General features: G+C 46.4%; 1 protein-coding gene and 1 non-coding gene across 2 annotated transcripts in view; one reads left to right on the top strand and one right to left on the bottom strand.

Annotated features, from left to right (window-relative positions):
- Window positions 1-9175: 9175 nt before the first annotated feature.
- Trnat-ggu (transfer RNA threonine (anticodon GGU)) lies at window positions 9176-9248 on the bottom strand. Its single transcript has one exon. It is a non-coding gene; the product is annotated as a tRNA-Thr (tRNA).
- A 1990-nt stretch (window positions 9249-11238) lies between these two features.
- LOC144153999 (monocarboxylate transporter 10-like) overlaps window positions 11239-19864 on the top strand; it is a 70996-nt gene continuing 62370 nt past the window's right edge. The window contains exon 1 of the mRNA XM_077685802.1: window positions 11239-11531. The gene's annotated coding sequence lies outside the window, so the exon portion shown is untranslated. The remainder of the gene's footprint in view (window positions 11532-19864) is intronic.

Raw genomic sequence — 19864 nt, 5'->3', positions numbered from 1 at the left:
CCTACTTCCTGAGGCACTGGGCTTCGCAATAGATGGAAACATTAACTGGTCAGCAGTAGGCATTACTAAGCAGCGGCTAGAGTATTGGTGGAAAAAAAGCAGGGAAGTCGATAAAATAACAGCCCAGCCAGGGGTAGCGGCAGGGCAGAATTAAAAAGAAATCCGAGTTGAGAAACTAAATTTAAATTAAAACTACTAAGATAGGCTAGATGGCGCACGCCATTACCCCGGTTCAAAGGGGAGGCCTTTAATCATCATCATCATCATCACCCGGCCGGTCGTGGTCCCCTCTACCTTTTCAACGCTTCCCAGAACTTGCTTTCCCTGCCTCCTTCGGTCCAGCTTGGGTCGCTCTCCGCCTTTCTCAATGACTAATTTCAAAGAGAGCTCAGTGGGAGAAGGAATGCGGTTGTTCGCAGATGCCACCATATTTCTGACTGCGCCCGCAGGAACGGGGGCCGCGAAAGTTCTTTCCAATTTGCTTCGACGCTGAGGAGGCCGTTTTCAGGGAAGCCCGCTTTTTCACTTGACCGCGGCAGCGAAGGGCCGCAGAGGAAGAATTCTCCGAACTTATACGTGTTTCGGTCGACGTTCATTCGCAAGCTTTGCCGACGCATAGTATCCAAAGTTGCAACTGCAATTTTAGCATTGATCTGTCTGTAGCTGCCTTTAATCGTACTTATCCCGTATTGTTGGTATATTAGGTACCTAACGTTATTGAACAAAAACTTTGATATAACTGGCCGATGAACCTCATCATCGTTATTCAGTCTGTGTTGTAGATGTAGCTAGGTAAATCATGAGTGTATAAATTACGCGTCATAAGTCATATTGGAACCAGCGGAATAGAATTTAATGGTGCCTTTAATCGTACTTATCCCGTATTGTTGGTATATTAGGTACCTAACGTTATTGAACAAAAACTTTCATATAACTGGCCAATGAACCTCGTCATCGTTATTCAGTCTGTGTTGTAGATGTAGCTAGGTAAATCATGAGTGTATAAATTACGCGTCATAAGTCATATTGGAACCAGCGGATAGAATTTACTGGTGCCTTTAATCGTACTTATCCAGTATTGTTGGTATATTAGGTACCTAACGTTACTGAACAAAAACTTTCATATAACTGGCCGATGAATCTCATCATCGTTATTCAGTCTGTGTTGTAGATGTAGCTAGGTAAATCATCAGTGTATAAATTACGCGTCATAAGTCATATTGGAACCAGCGGAATAGAATTTAATGGTGCCTTTAATCGTACTTGTCCCGTATTGTTGGTATATTAGGTACCTAACCTTATTGAACAAAAACTTTCATATAACTGGCCGATGAACCTCATCATCGTTATTCAGTCTGTGTTGTAGATATAGGTAGGTAAATCATGAGTGTATAAATTACGCGTCATAAGTCATATTGGAACGAGCGGAATAGAATTTAATGGTGCGCTCGAATTATACCTTTATAGGCAACACTTTTTTATTAGCGGTTGGAGACTTAGAGGCTTATGTCACCATGTAGTTAGCTAAGGAAGCTTTTATGGATGCAAGCCTCTAAATTCTGCGCCAAACGCTTTCCTAATTCCCGCTAAATGTTGCTTAATTGTCACACGTCTAAAGGTTTACAGTTATGTATTGCACTGTAGCCAGCCGCAGAAACTTTTATGGGTGCCTCTCTTTAGCTTTAGGGCAGATTCTCTTTAATAGCTGGCAGAAGACAGCGGAATGGTCCTAATTATGTAGACTTAGAGCTAGACAATGGCCTATATCCAGCCAAATGAGCTTTTATGGCTTTCTCTCTTTAGCTTTAGAACGAATTCTTTTCAATAGCTGGCAAAAGACACCTCAATGGTTTTGAGTCTGTAGAGTTAGAGCTAAAAAACGGCCTATAGCCAGCCAAATGGGCTTTTATGGCTTTCTCTCTTTAGCTTTAGCACGAACTCTTTTCAATAGCTGGTAAAAGACAGCTGAATGGTTTCAAGTCTGTAGACTTAAAGCTAAACAATCGTCTATAGCCAGCCAAAAGAGCTTTGTCGCGGCTGGCCTATAGAACTAAAGCCATAGATTTTTCTTTAGCTGGCTACAGTAGCCTGAATAGCTGTGACTCTATAGACTAAACACACTAGGATGTTCTATAGTCGTCTAAAGAGAATTGTATGGTTTACATTCTTTATTGCAGGATGCATAAAAACTTCAATAGCTGGCTGTAGCCTAATTTATGCACTTTTATGGGTGACCATAGGGATCCATAGGCGGCCATAGCTCACCATACATTTTTCTATAGACGCCCATAAGGCATTTTTGTATGGGAGTAACTGAGCTCTACTCAAGTCATGAAAGATGTTTTTTAATTGGGAAAAAACCTAGATATGTTGCAAAACTATCACATTGCGCGCTACACGACATCAGTGGTTACGCGATAGAGGGCAATGCTCTAAACATAGCTATCAGCGTGAGCACTGTACAGGGGCCGTCATAAGTAATTGGAGCACGAGAGCTATGGCCGAACTAGAGCCACTAGATCGTAGCTTATTTTGAGGCTCTAGGCCGAAGCGCATCGGAGCGCCGTGTAGCTGCACCGGCGGTAAATGAAAGGAAGAGAACACGCATGCGTGCCTGCCGACGGAGATCGCCCAGCTACACCTCTCAAACAACTTTTTTAACCTGGCTTCGAGTATTGTTCGCAGCATACTGGTCTCGGTGGCAGCGCTAATAGCAGAGCCGCATCTGGCAGCGTCTCTGGCCCACGTCCAGTAAATCTGAGCTGCAGGACAAGCGGCGCGCTATCACAGGAACTTGTAGTGAGTTTCTTCTTTCAAATATTTTAGGTGTGTACGCTATCAGCGCCATCGCCGGGGCCACTATGGTGCGAACAATGCTTGAAGCCAGGTTAAAAAAGTGGTTTGAGAGAGAAATTCACCATCGTCGTGAACACTCCCATCACACGACGGTACGAATTAGCAGCGCCGTGACGCCTAGACGACAGGTGGGAGACATCCGAAAGCCTTAAAGCGCACCACAAAGGAAAGCTTACTCAGCGGTCCTATTGCAAAGCCATTCGGCAACGCGAAGCGAAGCAAGGCGTCTCAGGCTGTTACCGAGACATTCCTGCTTTCCTATTCACAAGCATTAAAAAGTGCTTAGAATTTTTTGTAGCGGAAGCTACACTATGCTACATCGGGCTGTCTTCGCGGGGTGACCAGTTTTGCCATTGAGCGCTAGAGGAGAGCCTACTTTTTGCTGCGTACATTTTCTTCCCCGCCCACAACAGAAATGAAAGTAAACCCAACTGATCTGCACTTCCTGTGTCTTTGAAAAAGACCAGTTCCGGTTGGAACGTTAGAATAATCGTATAGTTAACCTTATAGCCAGGAACCTTTTTTCTTAACTATATATATATTGTTATGAAACATGACGATTCTCTCCGACAGGCAGCAGATCGAACGATTGCCTTCTTTACTTGTCCGTCATGAATTAACATCCAAGCCACTTATGCTGATGATCATGTACAGATGGCGGTTACAATGTTTATGTACAGGTGAGAGATTGACCACACCGGTGGACGGTGGATAGGCAGAGGATGGGATAAGTATCCTTCACCAAGCGCCCTGCTCGGAGCAGCGGCCCATAAAGGGGAGAGATAGGACATTCTTGGATAAAACCAGCGCGAATTCAGAAGAAGACGAAGGAAGTAACCACAAGGAGCGCCGCTGGTCTAACAACTAAATTTTTAATATCAGAAAGGGTGAATATAAATACTGAACAGAAACAAAAAAAGAAATAAAAAGACAATGCGCATGGGCAAACAATTTTGCAAAGGTCACGTTGATACCACAAGTAGATGTGCGCATGTTACAATCAAGGCACACGCAGATACGCAATCTCTTTAGGATGGAGACACATGCTTGTCTGGCTTACACACTTGTCACCTCCTTGGGCTATGTGGAATGCCTCCATGATTTCGCGGGTTGTTTGATTACGGTGCCTAAATAAAATGCTAGTGGCAGGAAAATTAGGCTTGCATGGGATGATACAGGGCCCTTGCACTTAGCGCAATGCGAAGAAAGATGGGATGATACAGGTCCTTTCAATGACAATTCATGTTCTCTTAAACGCACGTTGATACAGCGGTCAGCCTGCCCAACATAGGTTCCGCCACAGGGCAAAGGAATGCTTGATTGATTGATTGATTGTCGGGTTTAACGCGCCGACGCAACGCAGGCGATGAGGCGCGCCGTAGTGGAGGGCTCCGGTTTAATTTTGACCACCTGGGGATCTTTAACGTGCGCCGAAATCTCGAACACACGGGCGTTTTTGCTTTTCGCCTCCATCAGAAAAGCGGCCGCCGCGGCCGGGAATCGAACCCGCGACCTCGTGCTCAGCAGCGCAACGCCTTAGCCACTGAGCCACCGCGGCGGGTGCAAAGGAATGCTGCACACAACTCCCGTTGCGCATGCGACATACCGGTTCTTGTGGTTGACACCACAACCAACCCCTTTCTTCTCACTTCCCTGCTCTAACTGTCTGTCAAGCCTGCCACATACATGTAGAACGCAACTTGTTGCGGGCCGTGATAGCCACTTGCACTCCATAGAGATGGCCCACTTTTTTTAGGCGGTGTGTGATCGTATGAATGTATGGAATGACGGCAACTTTTTTTGGTCTTTTGTGTGTCCTCAGCAACATCCCGGCCGCCAGACTTTGTTTTTAGAATTAGTTTTTAGCCAGACTTAGTTTTTCACACGACCATGACAAGAGATACTGTGGAAATCCCGCCTCCCTTGACTTTTTAACTTGCTCATTGAAGCTGTTTGTCATCAAGAATGTCTAAATTCCAACTAGCCCAGCTTGCAACCCTCCTGCGAGAGATAGGAGGCAGAGGAGAGATAGACGAGGGGGGAAAGGAGACGTGCGCGGGACGTGGTGGAGGAAGGCGAGCAGGCCACCGCCGCAGTGATACACGCGCGCCACGAAGGAAGGCCACGAGGCCACGTGCGGCACAGAACCGTGAGAGAGAGAGAGAGAGAGAGAGAGAGGTGGGGGGGAGGGAGGGAGGGAGACAAGGAGGGAACTTTATGTGAGCACAAGCTGGTAGAAGGAAGGGGTGACAGGGAGGAAGTCACCTAGCCTTCCCCGTTAGATGGCGGCCATGAGCCCGTGAGTGACAGAGGTATACGAACATACAGCTGTGGTCCCTCGTGCAGCGGCGAGGCTTAACTAAAACAACGCCGTGAGGTGAAAAAAAAATTCCCCCGCATTTCCCCGAGGGGGAGAATGTGAAAGTGCGAATGCACGGTTGTCGGCCCGCTTGCGGCGCTTGCGCTTGGCCCCCGCAGCCCACCGCCTCGCCGCCTTCTCTTCCATCTCTTCCATCGTGTTTGTAGTATCACGTGTACACCACGCAGTTATCAAGCCGCTATAACGCCGCTGAGTCGCCAACGCACGCCGCTGACGACGTAGTTTGAATGCGTTAAAGATATAAGGCGCGTCACTAACGCTGATATCACGTCGCGTCCGTGGCTCGGTCGGTAGAGCGTCGCGCTGCGGCCGCAAAGTCCGCGGATCGAAACCTGGCGCCGGATGCTGTTTCTGCGGACGCCGACGCCGCCGACGCCGGCGGTGGATGGTTTGGGGTCGCTTATAAAGTGCATTCGCATTTAAAAGTTGCATGACATGTTGGACGCGATAGCGTTACTTTGACGCCGAATGAGCGTTTTAGAAGGGAGTTGCGGCGTTTACAATTTCTGCTTTCCAGTTACCGAAGGTTAGCCAAGATGGTTTTATATTGCCCTGACACATAAATAACAGACGCCATCTACGCTTGTGTGGCTGAACATGTGGGCGTGAAGGTTGCGGCTGCTTGATCTTATTCAGTTTCAAGGACAAGGCGACATTATCTGTCGTACAAAGCGCTTATTCCCTCATGCCGTGGCTGGTCTAAGCGTTTTGGTTTTTCTGAGAGAGAGAGAGATAGAAAGCAAATACCTTTGTTCAGTAAGAAAGAGTGGGAGTTTTGGCAGAGGGGAGCCCGAAATCCAAAGCCCCTAATGCAGCAGCTTGTTCCCTGCCCTCTCAATCAGCCTACGTTGATCTAGAGGTGACAAGCTAGTCAAAGCTGCCTCCCATATTTCACCACAGAAGTGGAATAAGCAATTTTTGAGTTCTAACTCTCAGCATACCCTTGGACAGGGTGACGTTGCATGAAAGAGCGTGCATATTTTTCGCATTTCGTAGAGTTTTCAGTTAACGTTGCATGTTTTTTTATCAAATATCTCCACCCATCTACATTTCTGAATACTATATAGATAGGTTTGTTTGCCGGGCAGAGTTGGCGATTCTTCAGGATTGAGCCCTCCTTGTGGCATGCGAAGGATCGGATAGTGTGTTTCAGCAGTTACAGTAGCTGCTAGGTTTGTAGGTCACGTGACAGGGACACATATTGTAGTGCCAAGTTTCGACACTGCGAACCGCCACCCTTACGATTTCAGGAAGTTTGCTGCCAAATTAAAATTAGTTCCGCCGATTTGTTTAGAAATTCCTTGTGGTTACCGGGCTATATAAAACGCTGACTTTCATATGAGCTAGAGAACATATACGCGACAAAAATCGGTTGTCTGCCCCTTTAAACCTGGATGTTTCTTAGCGACTTCTTGTAGCGCAAGCTCTACGCTACCTCGAGCAGTCTTCGCGGGGTGACCAGTTTTGCCCTTGCGCGCTAGATGTCAAACCACACCCCCTTCCGTAAGCGCCCGGCAGCCTATTCCCAAACCATATCCCGTAGGGGACCAGGCCGACCCCCCCCCCCCCCTTCCTAAATAGCGCCCCAGCATCGTGATGTCACCGACGTCACTTCCACTGAAGCTGTAGCCAAAATGGCGGCGCCCATTTGAAAGCATTATTCCTGCTGTGGCGTCTCAGGCTTCTCAGGCATTGCGCTTGCTTTGGATCCCAGGACGCGTGCTTTGGCAAACTACACGCACCGCTACGTATTGCTCAAGTCGTCGCTACGCCTTTGCGAGAGTTCGCTGCACGTTTGCTTTTGGCGTGATTGGAGCGCAGCGCTGGCGCAGTTAGAATCTCGGTGATTTGCACGTAGGAGGCATGTGCACGCAATCTTTTGGCTGATACCTTCAGTGCTAGGTGCATCTACTCCAGATCATTACGTCCCCATAGCACTGGAATTGCGAAACAGTAGCCTAGATATCGGCGCTCTGCATGTAGGTAGGGGGTAAGTGATTGCTAGCACACGTACTCGCTCGCACGCGTAGGGAGTGAATTGGCGTAAAGCTTGCTGACTTACCGCACAATTATTCTTCCAAATCTCCGCCTGCGCGTCGCTTAGGCCTGGGCGGTGCTGTATAAAATAATTTTGCCCTATTTTGAGCATGTTAGATGGGTTTTGCAATAGTGGCCAATAGGCAAGCTCTGAAATTGTTCGACACGTATGCATATTGCGTAAGAATTCTGGCCTGGTGCAGAGGTAGTGCAGAGTGCTTCCCCTTCTCCACACACACGCCCACACAAACATTTTGCAAAGTATATTGCACCTTACGCGCTGCACTGCAACGGCGTACCCGTACGAAAGCAGTCGCTGTTCGTTTTAATCGAGACAAGCTGCTTTCTCAAGCTGGTCCACTTTCAGGCGCGAAAACTCTTTATTCCTTAAAGGGGCACTGACACAAAATTTTGAAGGCGAGATAACTTCGGAGATAGATTGGTGGGAACACATATATATCATCTGCAAAATATCAGCGGCGAATACAGCGTAGAACATATTTAAAATCAATTTTAAAGTTTGCGAAACGCAACCGAGCAGCCAGCAGAGGACCACGCGCAATCGACATCCCGAAGATATTGTGTAAATAAACAACATCCAAACACGTCACGAGTTTGTGTTTGCCGCTTCCGCAGTGCCGGCGTTTTTCGCCGGCTCGCCCGGCTCGCCGCTCCAATCGGATGGCCGGAGGGCGGAGCTTCTGCTCTCGATAACGAACGACCCGATCGTTGGCGGCGGAGGCGCCGTGATTTCGCCAGCTCAGGTTCCGCATCAGGGGCTGCATCCCGCAATATGGACCAGACACCTAGCTTGTGGCCTCCTTTCAAGCTGATGTGAATAGGTACGCACGAGATCGTGCCGGAGTGAAAAATGCGCTGATCGAGTTCCAGGAAACCAAAGTAATGAAGGCAAAACTTACCTTTGCTTACCGTGAATAAGTTGGACTGTAACTCCACAAAATATCCTCATTTTTCTATGCGTGGAATGGCTTCGAAACTTTTCCCGATGTTTTCTGAACCCCTGTTGTGAGCACGCTTTTTCGGGCCGGGATGATGTTTTTGAAACACATACCGAAACAGGTGCAATGGTAGTGCAGAGATTTTGCTTTGTGTGCGGCTGTACCGCGTATTGATGAACTGGATGACGCAAAGTGATGAGGCAGTGTTGTTAATTAAAGGCACCTGTTTCACGTACGCTTCAGTTGTGTTAATTACCTTAGGTATCCCCCCCCCTGATTCTTCTGCAAGGGGTCCCATCGCTTGCATAAGCCCACAAGGAGTCCCCGTCCCGCATCGATGTCTGAGAACCACCGCTGCGGAGCATTACTCCACGCTACTCCTCAGGTTGCTCGGCCCCACAAGCGGTGTAGAAGGCACCACAGAGAAAAACATATGAAAAAATGTTTCTTCCGTGCAGCCATAACCACTTTATACAAATCTTGAATGCAATAGCAGAAACACAGTAATAAAAAAACGTATGTGTTGAACAATGTTAAACAACTGGGCAGGAATGGAGCTTTAAATCACGCTCAATGGCAGCCGGAACAGGTGAAAGAAAGACAAAGCAACGGCTGCAATAAATACATACATAAATAAATAAATAACTAAATAAACAAATAAATAAATGTATATATATATATATATATATATATATATATATATATATATATATATATATATATATATATATATATATATATATATATATATATATATATATATATATATATATATATATATATGTATATATATATATATATATATATATATATATATATATATATAGGACAGAAAATAAGGGTTGGTAGTCAAGAAAACCTCGGGAAGCAAAGGGGAGTTTGTGGTGGGTCATAGAAAGAGATGAAGAATTTTTTTAGTCGAAAAGAAAGTGGTGAAAAAATGCCCGCCGGGTGGGATCCGAACCCACGACCTCCAGAATACCGGTCTGGTGCGATAACCACTACGCTACCGGCGGGGCTGTTTCGCCAGCACTTTCTCGGGTATTTATGTTACGGTATTTTTGTTTCCTGCACTTGGGGGTGGTATACCAGCGCCACTCGGACTACTCGGGGTGAAGGGGACCGACCTTCTTTTTAATCCCCGGGCCGTGACTCGAGTGTCTACGACATGTTGAGAGTGGTCGACCAGCGTTGAACCCTCTTAAGCTCCCTTTGGCACCAAGACTGCCAGAACAAAGGCCCCTCGCTAAGCATGTAGCGAATCAGAAAATGGGATATGAGGGCTCCGTGAAATAAGACAGAAAATAAGGGTTGGCAGTCAAGAAAACCTCGGAAAGCAAAGGGGAGGTTGTGGTGGGTCATAGAAAGAGATGAAGAATTTTTTGAGTCGAAAAGAAAGTGGTGAAAAAATGCCCGCCGGGTGGGATCCGAACCCACGACCTCCAGAATACCGGTCTGGTGCGATAACCACTACGCCGGTTAGCCGGCCTGGTGCGATAACCACTACGCCGATAAGCCCCGCCGGTAGCGTTGTGGCTATCGCACCATACCGGTATTCTGGAGGTCGTGGGTTCGGATCCCACCCGGCGGGCATTTTTTCACCACTTTCTTTTGGACTCAAAAAATTCTTCATCTCTTTCTATGACCCACCACAACCTCCCCTTTGCTTCCCGAGGTTTTCTTGACTACCAACCCTTATTTTCTGTCTTATTTCACGGAGCCCTCATATCCCATTTTCTGATTCGCTACATGCTTAGCGAGGGGCCTTTGGGGGAAAACAATACTGGGGGAAAACAAGAGGGGGAAAACAATACTGTTGCGTGCAGATTCGCTACCCTCAATTCTCACGCATTGATGTGAGCTTCCTTCATGTTTTTCTCGAAGTTCGCGTTAAAATTTACATCACTGATTTTAGAACAAAGCTGCCTTTCAAGTCAACCGAACTTGTATTTTACTGCATGTATTTTACTCCCCAAGTATGTTTGGTCGAGCGAAAACACCAGTTTTATTGTAATTCTGGCACAAACTTTTCTCGCATAGTTTAGCCCACTGGCGCTCAGGAAAGCACCACGAACATCATATCAAAAAGGTATGCCAAGTATTGCTAGAATTAACATGCTTTGATAACTGTCATTAGAAATTCTGGTTAACGGGCACAAACAATGCCATGAATGATCTAGCAGTCACTTTCGCTGCAGCCAGTAAAACAAATGAAAAACAATGAGGGCTAGTAGCAGTAAAAACCTTTATTGGGAAGGGAAGGCCGATTCGGCAGAGGGAGGGAATTGGAATAGCAGGGAGGGAGGAATAACACTTCCTGAATCTTCAAGGGTCGTGCAGGCAGCTTCCAAGTAAGGCACTAATTGTCCAGTTTGAGGGGCCGAGTGGGTTATAGGCCCCGGCTCACACTACTCGAGCCAGACCGCTCTCAAGGGAAAAAGTGCCTAGTGCGGCGAAAAATTGGCGTCAACGTATGGGGGATTATCTGGTGAAGAACCTTGGCAGTGCACGTTCGAGAATATTGCGGAGTCAAAGTACGTTTTTTTTGCCGATGACATGCAATATCGATTGGAGTGCTCGACAAGCTAACTTAATTGATGACAAGTTAAGAGCAATGCCGAATTCGTTTCGCGGTTCAAAGCCGGCCCTTTTTTTTCAAATAATAATTTTACTTAGTTTTACTAGCCATGTAGCTAGCCGGCCGGTGAAAGGTAGCATCAGCAGCTCACCAGAGCTCAACTATTCCTCCCCGTTTCACGATCATACCCTTCGAAGTGATGTCTACGCCGACAATTCGTACCAGACAGCGCCGATAGATGAAGGGCGAAATGTATTGAACACCGGTGTATTGAGGACCCTGCTGTGGATGGAGGAGAGACGACAGCGGCGGCTGCGTAGCGCTCGTGCAGAGGCCGGAGCCAATGAGGGCGGTGCGTGGTCTATTTTGCGCCTGCGGGCCGGGGGTCGCCGAGCGGAAGACGCGGTGAAGAGAGGCGCTTGACGCAATCTAGGTTAGGGCTCCGGGCGCCGGCCGCGCCACAGTCATGGTCACATGGGCCGCCACCGCCGACGCCGCTCGGCAGCCACTGCCTGCGCTCTCCTGTTGCTGCTGATGCCTTGACTCAGCGCTAACTAAGCACCCCTGAGCGCGCTATTCGGCGACTGGCACATCGGCTTCTTCTCCTGCGACAACGCCCTGAAAATGAGCGTACACTCAACGTTTACGTGCGTTGAGATGGTGTGACAGTGACAGGATCCACAACGAACGTCCCCATTTCCCGCAGTGCAACCTCGGCGCGGTGAGTAAGACCACCTGGAGACACGTGTGTTGGGTGCTATGAGGAGTTTCTTGTCCATTTTTGCCGGGGTTGCGCAACGTATGTTTCCTGTGACTTCATCTTCCAAACAGACGTAGGGAGAAAATTGCCTGGAAGAACTTCTCTCGTCTCGTACGGGTGTTTGGCTTCATTGTAGTCTAAGTAATGGCATCGACATCCCGAGTCTGTTCTCGTTGTTGTTAACGTGAGCTGGTGACAACAAACATTAAGAAAATAAACGCCGTGGCAGCCCACTATAAATGCCAAAAAATGAAGCAAGACTTCCTAGAGAAAAGGGTTTTTCGAAACACAGCCACTTCCTGCTCCATTTGGAAACGCTTCAAGGCCACGTGGTTTGCGGGTTTGCGCCATAGTTTCTAAGCGGTTGCCAAAAGTCACAAAACATTGGGCTTAAACTCATCGCTGCCAGAGATATTTCGGATTTTCGAGGCTTTCATTGAGAAAGTTTAAACGCAACAAAATTTAATGCTATTCTTTGCCCGCCAAGGAGGTACCACTTGGTCGCCTTTGTGTGTGCGAGTTCGTAGATTGAAGAGAGTCGATCCACAAGCGGGTCCGAGCCGTAGCTGCAGCCGAGCCTTAACCAGAAGCGACTCCGTTTCTGTCAAACTGGAGCGGAAACTATCTGCACGAAATAGTTGCCTACATTTCAGATCAGAACTTAAGCGTGAGAAAAGGGAAAACCAACTGCCATCAACGCTAATGATTGGTGCTACTTGGTTGTAAACAAGATTTCACGCGCTATTTTCAGATGAACACAAAAGGACAACGCAACGCACATGGGTGGTGCGCAAGCTAAGGTAATGTGAACGAAAAATTACGAGCACCATCAATGACCTGTTGTAACCGATTCGGTGCGATGTACAGAGCCGGTTAAGTGAACCGGGCCAAACCTGGGCAGCACACCATCCTAGACTGGTTTTAGTTTCATTAGGTAAGGTTGTCGGGCTCGTTTTGCCGCTTCAGTTTCAACGCAAACTAAAATTTGGGACATTAAATTTAAAATTCTTGTTGGTACGTACCAAAGTGAAGTAGGCAGAACAAATACAAAGCAGCCAGAAAATAGAAACGCCTTTTAGCGCAAGGATCGATTGATAATGTTTGCCACACCAGGCGATGATGAGGCTTTTAGCACTGGAATGTTTGAATGTCTGCACTTTGGCTTTACTTCTCACTTTATTGCTGCTGAATAAAAACAGCGGAGTCTACAAAGCGAACTTGAAAAGTGCACTCAACGTTGAGAATTGAGAATTTCTTTTGTTTCAATAAAAACGCCCTCGGTAAATTTTAAGCATGTGGCGAAAGGTTGAAATACGAAGCCTGCCGACCGAGATCGAGTTTCTGCCTATGCAGCAGAAGCAGTACATTAGGGACAATTTATATAATAATTCAAAACCTGTAACTTCCACACAACATAACTTGCGCAGACGACATCGACCAATGCCTTCTACAAGAACAAACCACGGTCGGCAACACACAGATTATCAAATTCCCACCTTATTGAACAAAGTTCCGAAGCACATTAATTTTCGCCAACGGTTGTCAAAAACCGTCCTGTTAGAGCAGTGAATGGCATATAGCTAGAATTTACCGAAGTATGAAACAAATTGTTGCAGCGAAATTGTAGATGTCTATATTGAAGTAAGTCTCTGTTTTGGGTGTATTGTGTTGCCCTTCCACTCCTTGCAGTGCACGGAAAAACTCGCGAATGTGGAGATACCATATCCTGTGTGAAAATGTCGTTCTGTATTTTTTATTTGTTTTGTGCAAAGTAGTCGCACGTTGATCGTTCGGGGAGCATGACTGCAAATGTATTCTCTCTAGTTTTTTGGGGTTTTTTTTCGTTTTTTTTTGCTACACTCGACTGCAAGTGTGCAATGTAATACACTCTTCCCGCACGCTACCTGCCACTAGGAGCAGGGTCCGTCGTCAGCCTCCCCCCCTCTGCTTCCCTTTCTGTAGGGAAAGAAACAATCAAGAAGAAGGAAAGAATAGACGGTTGAACGATTTGGCCAATGTTCATAGAGCTATTTCATTATTTGTATATTTTTGTACCTGCAGGGCCAAATTCATTAATAGGGAATGGCGATAATTGATAAAATGCAACAAAAACGCAGACAAGAATTAAATAATAATGCAATGCCATATTGACTGAAAATATCACTAAATATGTACCACCCAGAACATGAAGATAGGCATTTAAAGCTCCTTTTTATATTTAGTTAGCTACATCATTTCCAAATGGTCCTATCACAGATGCATACAGCGTCCGAAGGTACTTGATGATAATCGCGACCTGTCTGAGACAACAAAAGAGAAAAAAAAGCTTGATGTTTCAAATGCTCATTTTACCTTTTTTGTTAATTTTTTATGCCATAAAATTCCTAATTTTGCGTAGGAGTGAAATGAAGGAAGAACACAGGACGATTATGCAACTTAGGAAAAACATTTCATCCAAAAATTTGGCGGCGAGCCCACGGGCATGGGAGATTGTATGGTAAACATACTGGCGTTTCAAATTTAGTTCGACAGAATAATCTAACAAAATGAGTTTGAGCAAGTTCTAGCCGGATAGTATACTTTGCAACTGTTTCCTGAAGTTACGACGTACGCAACCTAATATGCAGTGAGTGTTGTAATTGTATATTCAGTGTGTAGGTGTCAATTTGGGTTAGTGGCAGTGTAAATGGCAAAGTATTTGCACGATATAACTGATTCTTTTAGAACATTCTCAAGATAAAAATTAATCAACAAATTTTAGCATGATAAATGCGCATTATTTCAGTTTGATGGGTAAGCTCGTTCAAACTGTGCTTTGGACCAAACAAAAGCACTGATGTCAGGCTGAGTATGATGGTGTCCTTATTAGCATTAATTTGGGGGGAAATAACACCGCCATACGAACAAAATGCCGTTAGATTTTAACGGAGAAAGCGAGTCATTGTTACAAATATCGGAACGAAAGTGATCCAAACCTGCTCCATGTGATGCACCCCAATAAACGGGGTTCATGGAAGAGCAATAGTAAAATGAAGAAGCCGCCCGTACAAAAGCCTGAGGAATGCTCTTCAAAAAAGTCGAAATATACAACCGGAATGAAATATTCTACCAGACATTTCCTGCAACTACTGCGTAAAATTAAACTTCTGCACAGAACATCGCCATTCTCGTGGGAAGCAGTGTTCCACTGCGGCTAAAATTAGGTTTGGTACCAGAAAGCCATCTGGATTAGTGTAAACAGGCTCTGCAACTCTGAAGCAGTTACTGTTGAAGGAAATCAGGTAATAATCGCGTAAAATGTCACTGCTAAAACACTTAAAATTGTAATTTACTCTCCCTACTCACCTTTTCATTAAAAGTGTACCGATGTCAAATACTGTTGAAATTTGTTTTGCTTTTCAATTAGAGCTATATGCCATGGTATGTCTCGATAAAATTCGATTTAATACGAATGAAAGCCGAGAGTTGAGTTATATAAGCAGCCAATATTTTTAGCAACTCCAAACGCATCAATTTGCACTGTAGGCGTATTTACGTAATTGAAAGTTTGTACTGGGGTGGTGCATCTGCAGGTTAAGAGTGGTAAAACGCTTGCTGGAGACACGTTGGTCAGATCAATCATTTAAGCTGTTGTTTACTGAAGCGTAGAATGTACGTTGCGCCAAAATTTTTATTTATTAGATAAAGTATAGATACAGGCATCTGCCGATAGACGTTAAAGATCCCCAGGTGGTCAAAATTAATCCGGAGCCCTCCACTACGGCGCGCCTCATCGCCTACGTTGCGTCGGCGCGTTAAACCCCACAATCAATCAATCATCTGCCGATAGAACGTCGCTCAACCTGGTTTTATGGCTGCAATGTAAATATAAGAGCAGTCTTGTACGCATCACGACGTGAAGGGGAAGCATAAGTGCCCCAAGAAGACGTTTTTTAAATGCAGAGCATTTCTTAGCCTCGCCTCTTCCTGCGTCGGACGGCGTCCACAGCTCCGCGTCCGCAGCAGGTGCGCCTCTCCTCCTTCCGTCCTCTGTCTCAACAGCAGCTGGCGCGCGCATGCATCGTAGTCAGCCCGTTCGCTCCGTCGCGGTCTCGGTGTAACAGGTGCGTGATAGCAGCGCGGTGGGGCGTGGAAGAGCGCGCGCTGCTTGCGCATGCGCGCTCTCCCTCCCGTACTGCTCTCCCGCTACTGCGCCCGCTGCAAATATAAAGCGGCTAGCGGTCGCTCGTGATTCAGTCACTGTGTTGCTCCTTCCTTCCTTGGTTGACGCTCGCTCCACCCTAACGCGACTTTACTCTCCTCTCTCTACCCCAAACCAACACCAACGCAACTACGACCCAACTACCCACCCTAACGCGATTTTACGCGGCGTTAACGACCCACAATGCTCTGCATTTACTCGTGTTCCCCTCGCGGGAAGGCGCGGAATTTTTTTTTTGTGGTTTGATGGCCGTTTACATAGATGTTATGCCTTGGCGCTTCTACATCCAAGGTGGTGAGTTGCTTTGGTGCGTGTAGTCTAAATGCTGTAGCCCCTTATTTAGGTCACTTGGAGTTATCATCACACTTACACGCGAAGACGCTTGCAAATGCACGAAGTTCATTATCGTTTACGGCAAAATTCGCTCTCCTGCAGCAAAGATTAGCTTCACTTTCCTTACGCCATTTCCTGCAGTAATTCCAGTAATGCAACGATGAAGGCTAAGCAACAAGCTGTCCCTGTTTCCAGGATGGCACGGGCGTGCTAAGATATCAGCTGCAGTACTTCGAATTAAATGTGTTGTGTACAACGCAGCCGATTGCAGTACGGTTGCCCGGGGGATGAATTCAGTAACTAAGAAACTGAGCATGTATGGAAGAATTCCTGTGCTTCACATGGGCAATGGGTTAAAGTTGGAGGGGTCGGACTGCATAATGTGTCATCCAAGATATATCCCTTGAAATGATGACAGATGGTGTAGGAAGCCGGGTACAACTTATAACTAATATTATGGTCATGATGCAGTTCATTTGCGAAAAAACCTCATGAAGATTAGGATTACGATACACCCGCCGCGGTGGCTCAGTGGCTAAGGCGTTGCGCTGCTGAGCACAAGGTCGCGGGTTCGATTCCCGGCCGCGGCGGCCGCTTTTCTGATGGAGGCGAAAAGCAAAAACGCCCGTGTGTACGAGATTTCGGCGCACGATAAAGATCCCCAGGTGGTCAAAATTAATCCGGAGCCCTCCACTACAGCGCGCCTCATCGCCTGCGTTGCGTCGGCGCGTTAAACCCCACAATCAATCAGGATTACGATACGCGCCACAAAGTAGTTCGCCCTGGTCGATCTTTGTTGAATCTCAGGTGCCCAAGTTTGGGAAATCAGCAATGCCTCACGAAAAAAAATTCTTTATAAATTGATAGAAGCATATCACCATTTTAAGACATAATGTAATCGCCGGGTACATATAAAAATATCAGACGTCTTAAACTGTTTTAAACTTTTTCACATTATCAGGTGTAGGGGTGCGCACACGTTTCAGTCAGAGCAACTCTATACGCAGAGCAAAAACCTATCTGGGATGATTGTCTATCTTCTTTGTGTGACTTCGGTTTGTTGCTTGTCCCGCCTTCCTGTGGAGAAACGTCATTTACTTCAGTGGTCGCGATACCACGCAGTGTTCTCGTTTTCCCAATTTATTGAGGTTGAATTACGTGTGTAGGGACTGTTATATACGAAAAGTTTGCTGTAGTTTAGCAGAAACGGGGCAGAACTGGATTAGGTTTTGTCGAGTTCGTACAGTTTTTTCCGACGGGTAGTGAGGCAAAAATCTTACCATATTGTCATACCTGTCTGTTTCAAAATCGTGCGAGCAGACGTACCTGTTATTATGTTTGAATGTCCACAAATGCCAAAATAACTTAATGACTCCCGTTCGGTGATGGAGTACCTCGACGGTGCACAATTTCGCCTGCGGGAAATGAGTGTATCACTTCATCTAGCACTGACATTATTTTGTTTGAGCTCGACATAGATTCTCTCAGCGTCAGATTAACCGCAAAGAAGAAATCATTGCCCCATTTACAGTCCTCGATTTCGTGGATATCTGACTGCAGACGGTCACTCTGTGCAACCCTGCAACAAGCAAGGGAACGATTAAAATACACAGCCCTCATCGTATTGAGCTCTGTATTCAAATTTTAGTATGCATGTTAGTGGCGTGCATCAGGTCATATCCCCCTAGTCCCCCTAGTCCCCCACGCCCCACCCCCCGCGTCCTGCAGAGAGAAGGGAGACAGGTGTGATGTTTCAATAAAACGGCAACATCACCTGGGTAGGCTGTCATAATCTGTGAGTGAGATTATGATAAAGAGTTTGTGAAGCTTGCCAAAAAAACTACATGATGCTTGATGCATGAACATGCACAGACAGGTAGTAACTCCCTTAAGCTCATTTATTCATAATAAAGGCACCGCATGTACCTACAGCACTTTTGCGCCACGCGACGTTGGAGAAGAAGTCCACAGGCAACATTTAACACCTAACTTAATTTTGTTTAGAGTTGGGCGAGCAGGCATGGGCTACTGGCTAACAGTGAACGCCCAAGACTGCAAGTATACACATGGCAAAAGACACTGCCAGACAATGTTATACAGGAGGGGCTCCATAGAAGACACTTTTCCCGAGAAACCATAAAGGCAACCCAGGTCCGCCGCCCAAATAAAAATATCACTCTCCCCTACCTTACCACCGAAGAGGGGTTTAATAACGGTTGGATATGGGTCCACTGATCATTCGTAATTACGGCGACGTAGTGTTATTGCAGCAAGCTGAAAATATCGATGAACAGAAGTGAGGTACTTTGTGTGAATGATGTGTTCTTCGAGAAACCATTAGCAGAAACGTTACTCCAAATGACAAGGGTAGTTACAAAGACCAACAGTGTGCATAACCAGCTGCAAGGATAGCCTCCGCACTCTTATGCACTGTTTGGAAACAATGACGCATCCTACGTGGACGCTTCCCAAGGAAGCGGCGCTTTGAGTGGTGTTTCACCAGCACAAAATGTTGCGTCTGCAAGGCGCGTCAGGTGTGCGTTGTCGCCGTGGCCATTTTGCGCACATGTTCCAAGCGTGAGGCGCGCTGCATCAATGCGAAAACAATTCGTGGTCCAGTGAATAAAAAATCCGACGTCGGCGACTGGCCTCTGCTGCGGCTCGAACTATCATTGACAACGACACGTTCCATAGCGCGTGCGCCAGAAACAAACACAAAGCTGCGCTGCGCTTCACAATGCGGGCTATGGAATGAAACACCAAGAAAATCACCGTGCGAGCATTCGCAGAGCCACGTTGAAATCCGGCAAGCGCCTTTACTTAAACCTATGTCATTTCGGCGCGTCGAGATTTGCCTCGAGCAGAGTGCCTTGCTGATTTCAAGTCGACCCTGAGTGCCGTTCAGTCAGATTTTGCTTTCGTATTCGCTACTCAGAGGAGGTGCTTACGTCAGTTGAGTCTCCTGAACATAAGGACGTGGGTTCGACCCCCACTGCGCTGGCGGCCTTTCAGATGGAGAAGAAAAGCGGTAAAGCCCGTGTGTCGATATTTCGGCGTACGTTAAAGATCACCACGTTGTGACGCTTTATCTGTAGCCCCCCACTACGGCACAGCGTTGGTGCCTCGCACCCCGTAATTCTACGCGTACCAAGGCTGTCCTATAAATAAAAACGAGGTCTTTTCGCATTTAACTTACAGAAAATATTCTTGCAGGTGGCAGAATGCGTTAGGCAATATCAATTACCAATGTTCCTGCATAAGTTATAAGAGGAAATATACCTTCTAAGTACGTTTACAGAAAACTTCACTGATACTCAGACAAAATCACCACGATAATCGTCACGTGTTAGTACGATTACCGCTTCGAGAGAGAGAGAGAGAGAGAGAGAATAAACACCTTTAATTTCGAGCTTAATGGTGCAGGATGGCTAATGGCTACTGATGGCTAATGGCTAATCGAGCTTAATGGCTACTGTACAGTAGCCGGAACATCCAGGATAATGCCGAACGAGACAGTAGTTCAGAGGAGATAGACATCCCACCAGTAACGACCGAAGAAGTAAGGAAGGCTTTGAAAGAAATGAAAGGGGGCAAAGCACCTGGTGAGGATCAGATAACAGCAGACCTCTTGAAGGATGGCGGAGAAATTGTACTTGAAAAACTGGCAAACCTGTATACGCAATGCCTAATGACCGCAATGGTACCGGAATCTTGGAAGAACACGAACATCATCCTAATAGATAAGAAAGGCGACATTAAG

This window comes from Haemaphysalis longicornis, unplaced genomic scaffold (assembly GCF_048455015.1).
Source record: "Haemaphysalis longicornis isolate Haplotype H1 unplaced genomic scaffold, Haemaphysalis longicornis Haplotype H1 scaffold_9, whole genome shotgun sequence".
NCBI lineage: Eukaryota > Metazoa > Arthropoda > Arachnida > Ixodida > Ixodidae > Haemaphysalis > Haemaphysalis longicornis.
This window is presented reverse-complemented; position numbering and strand designations above follow the sequence as displayed.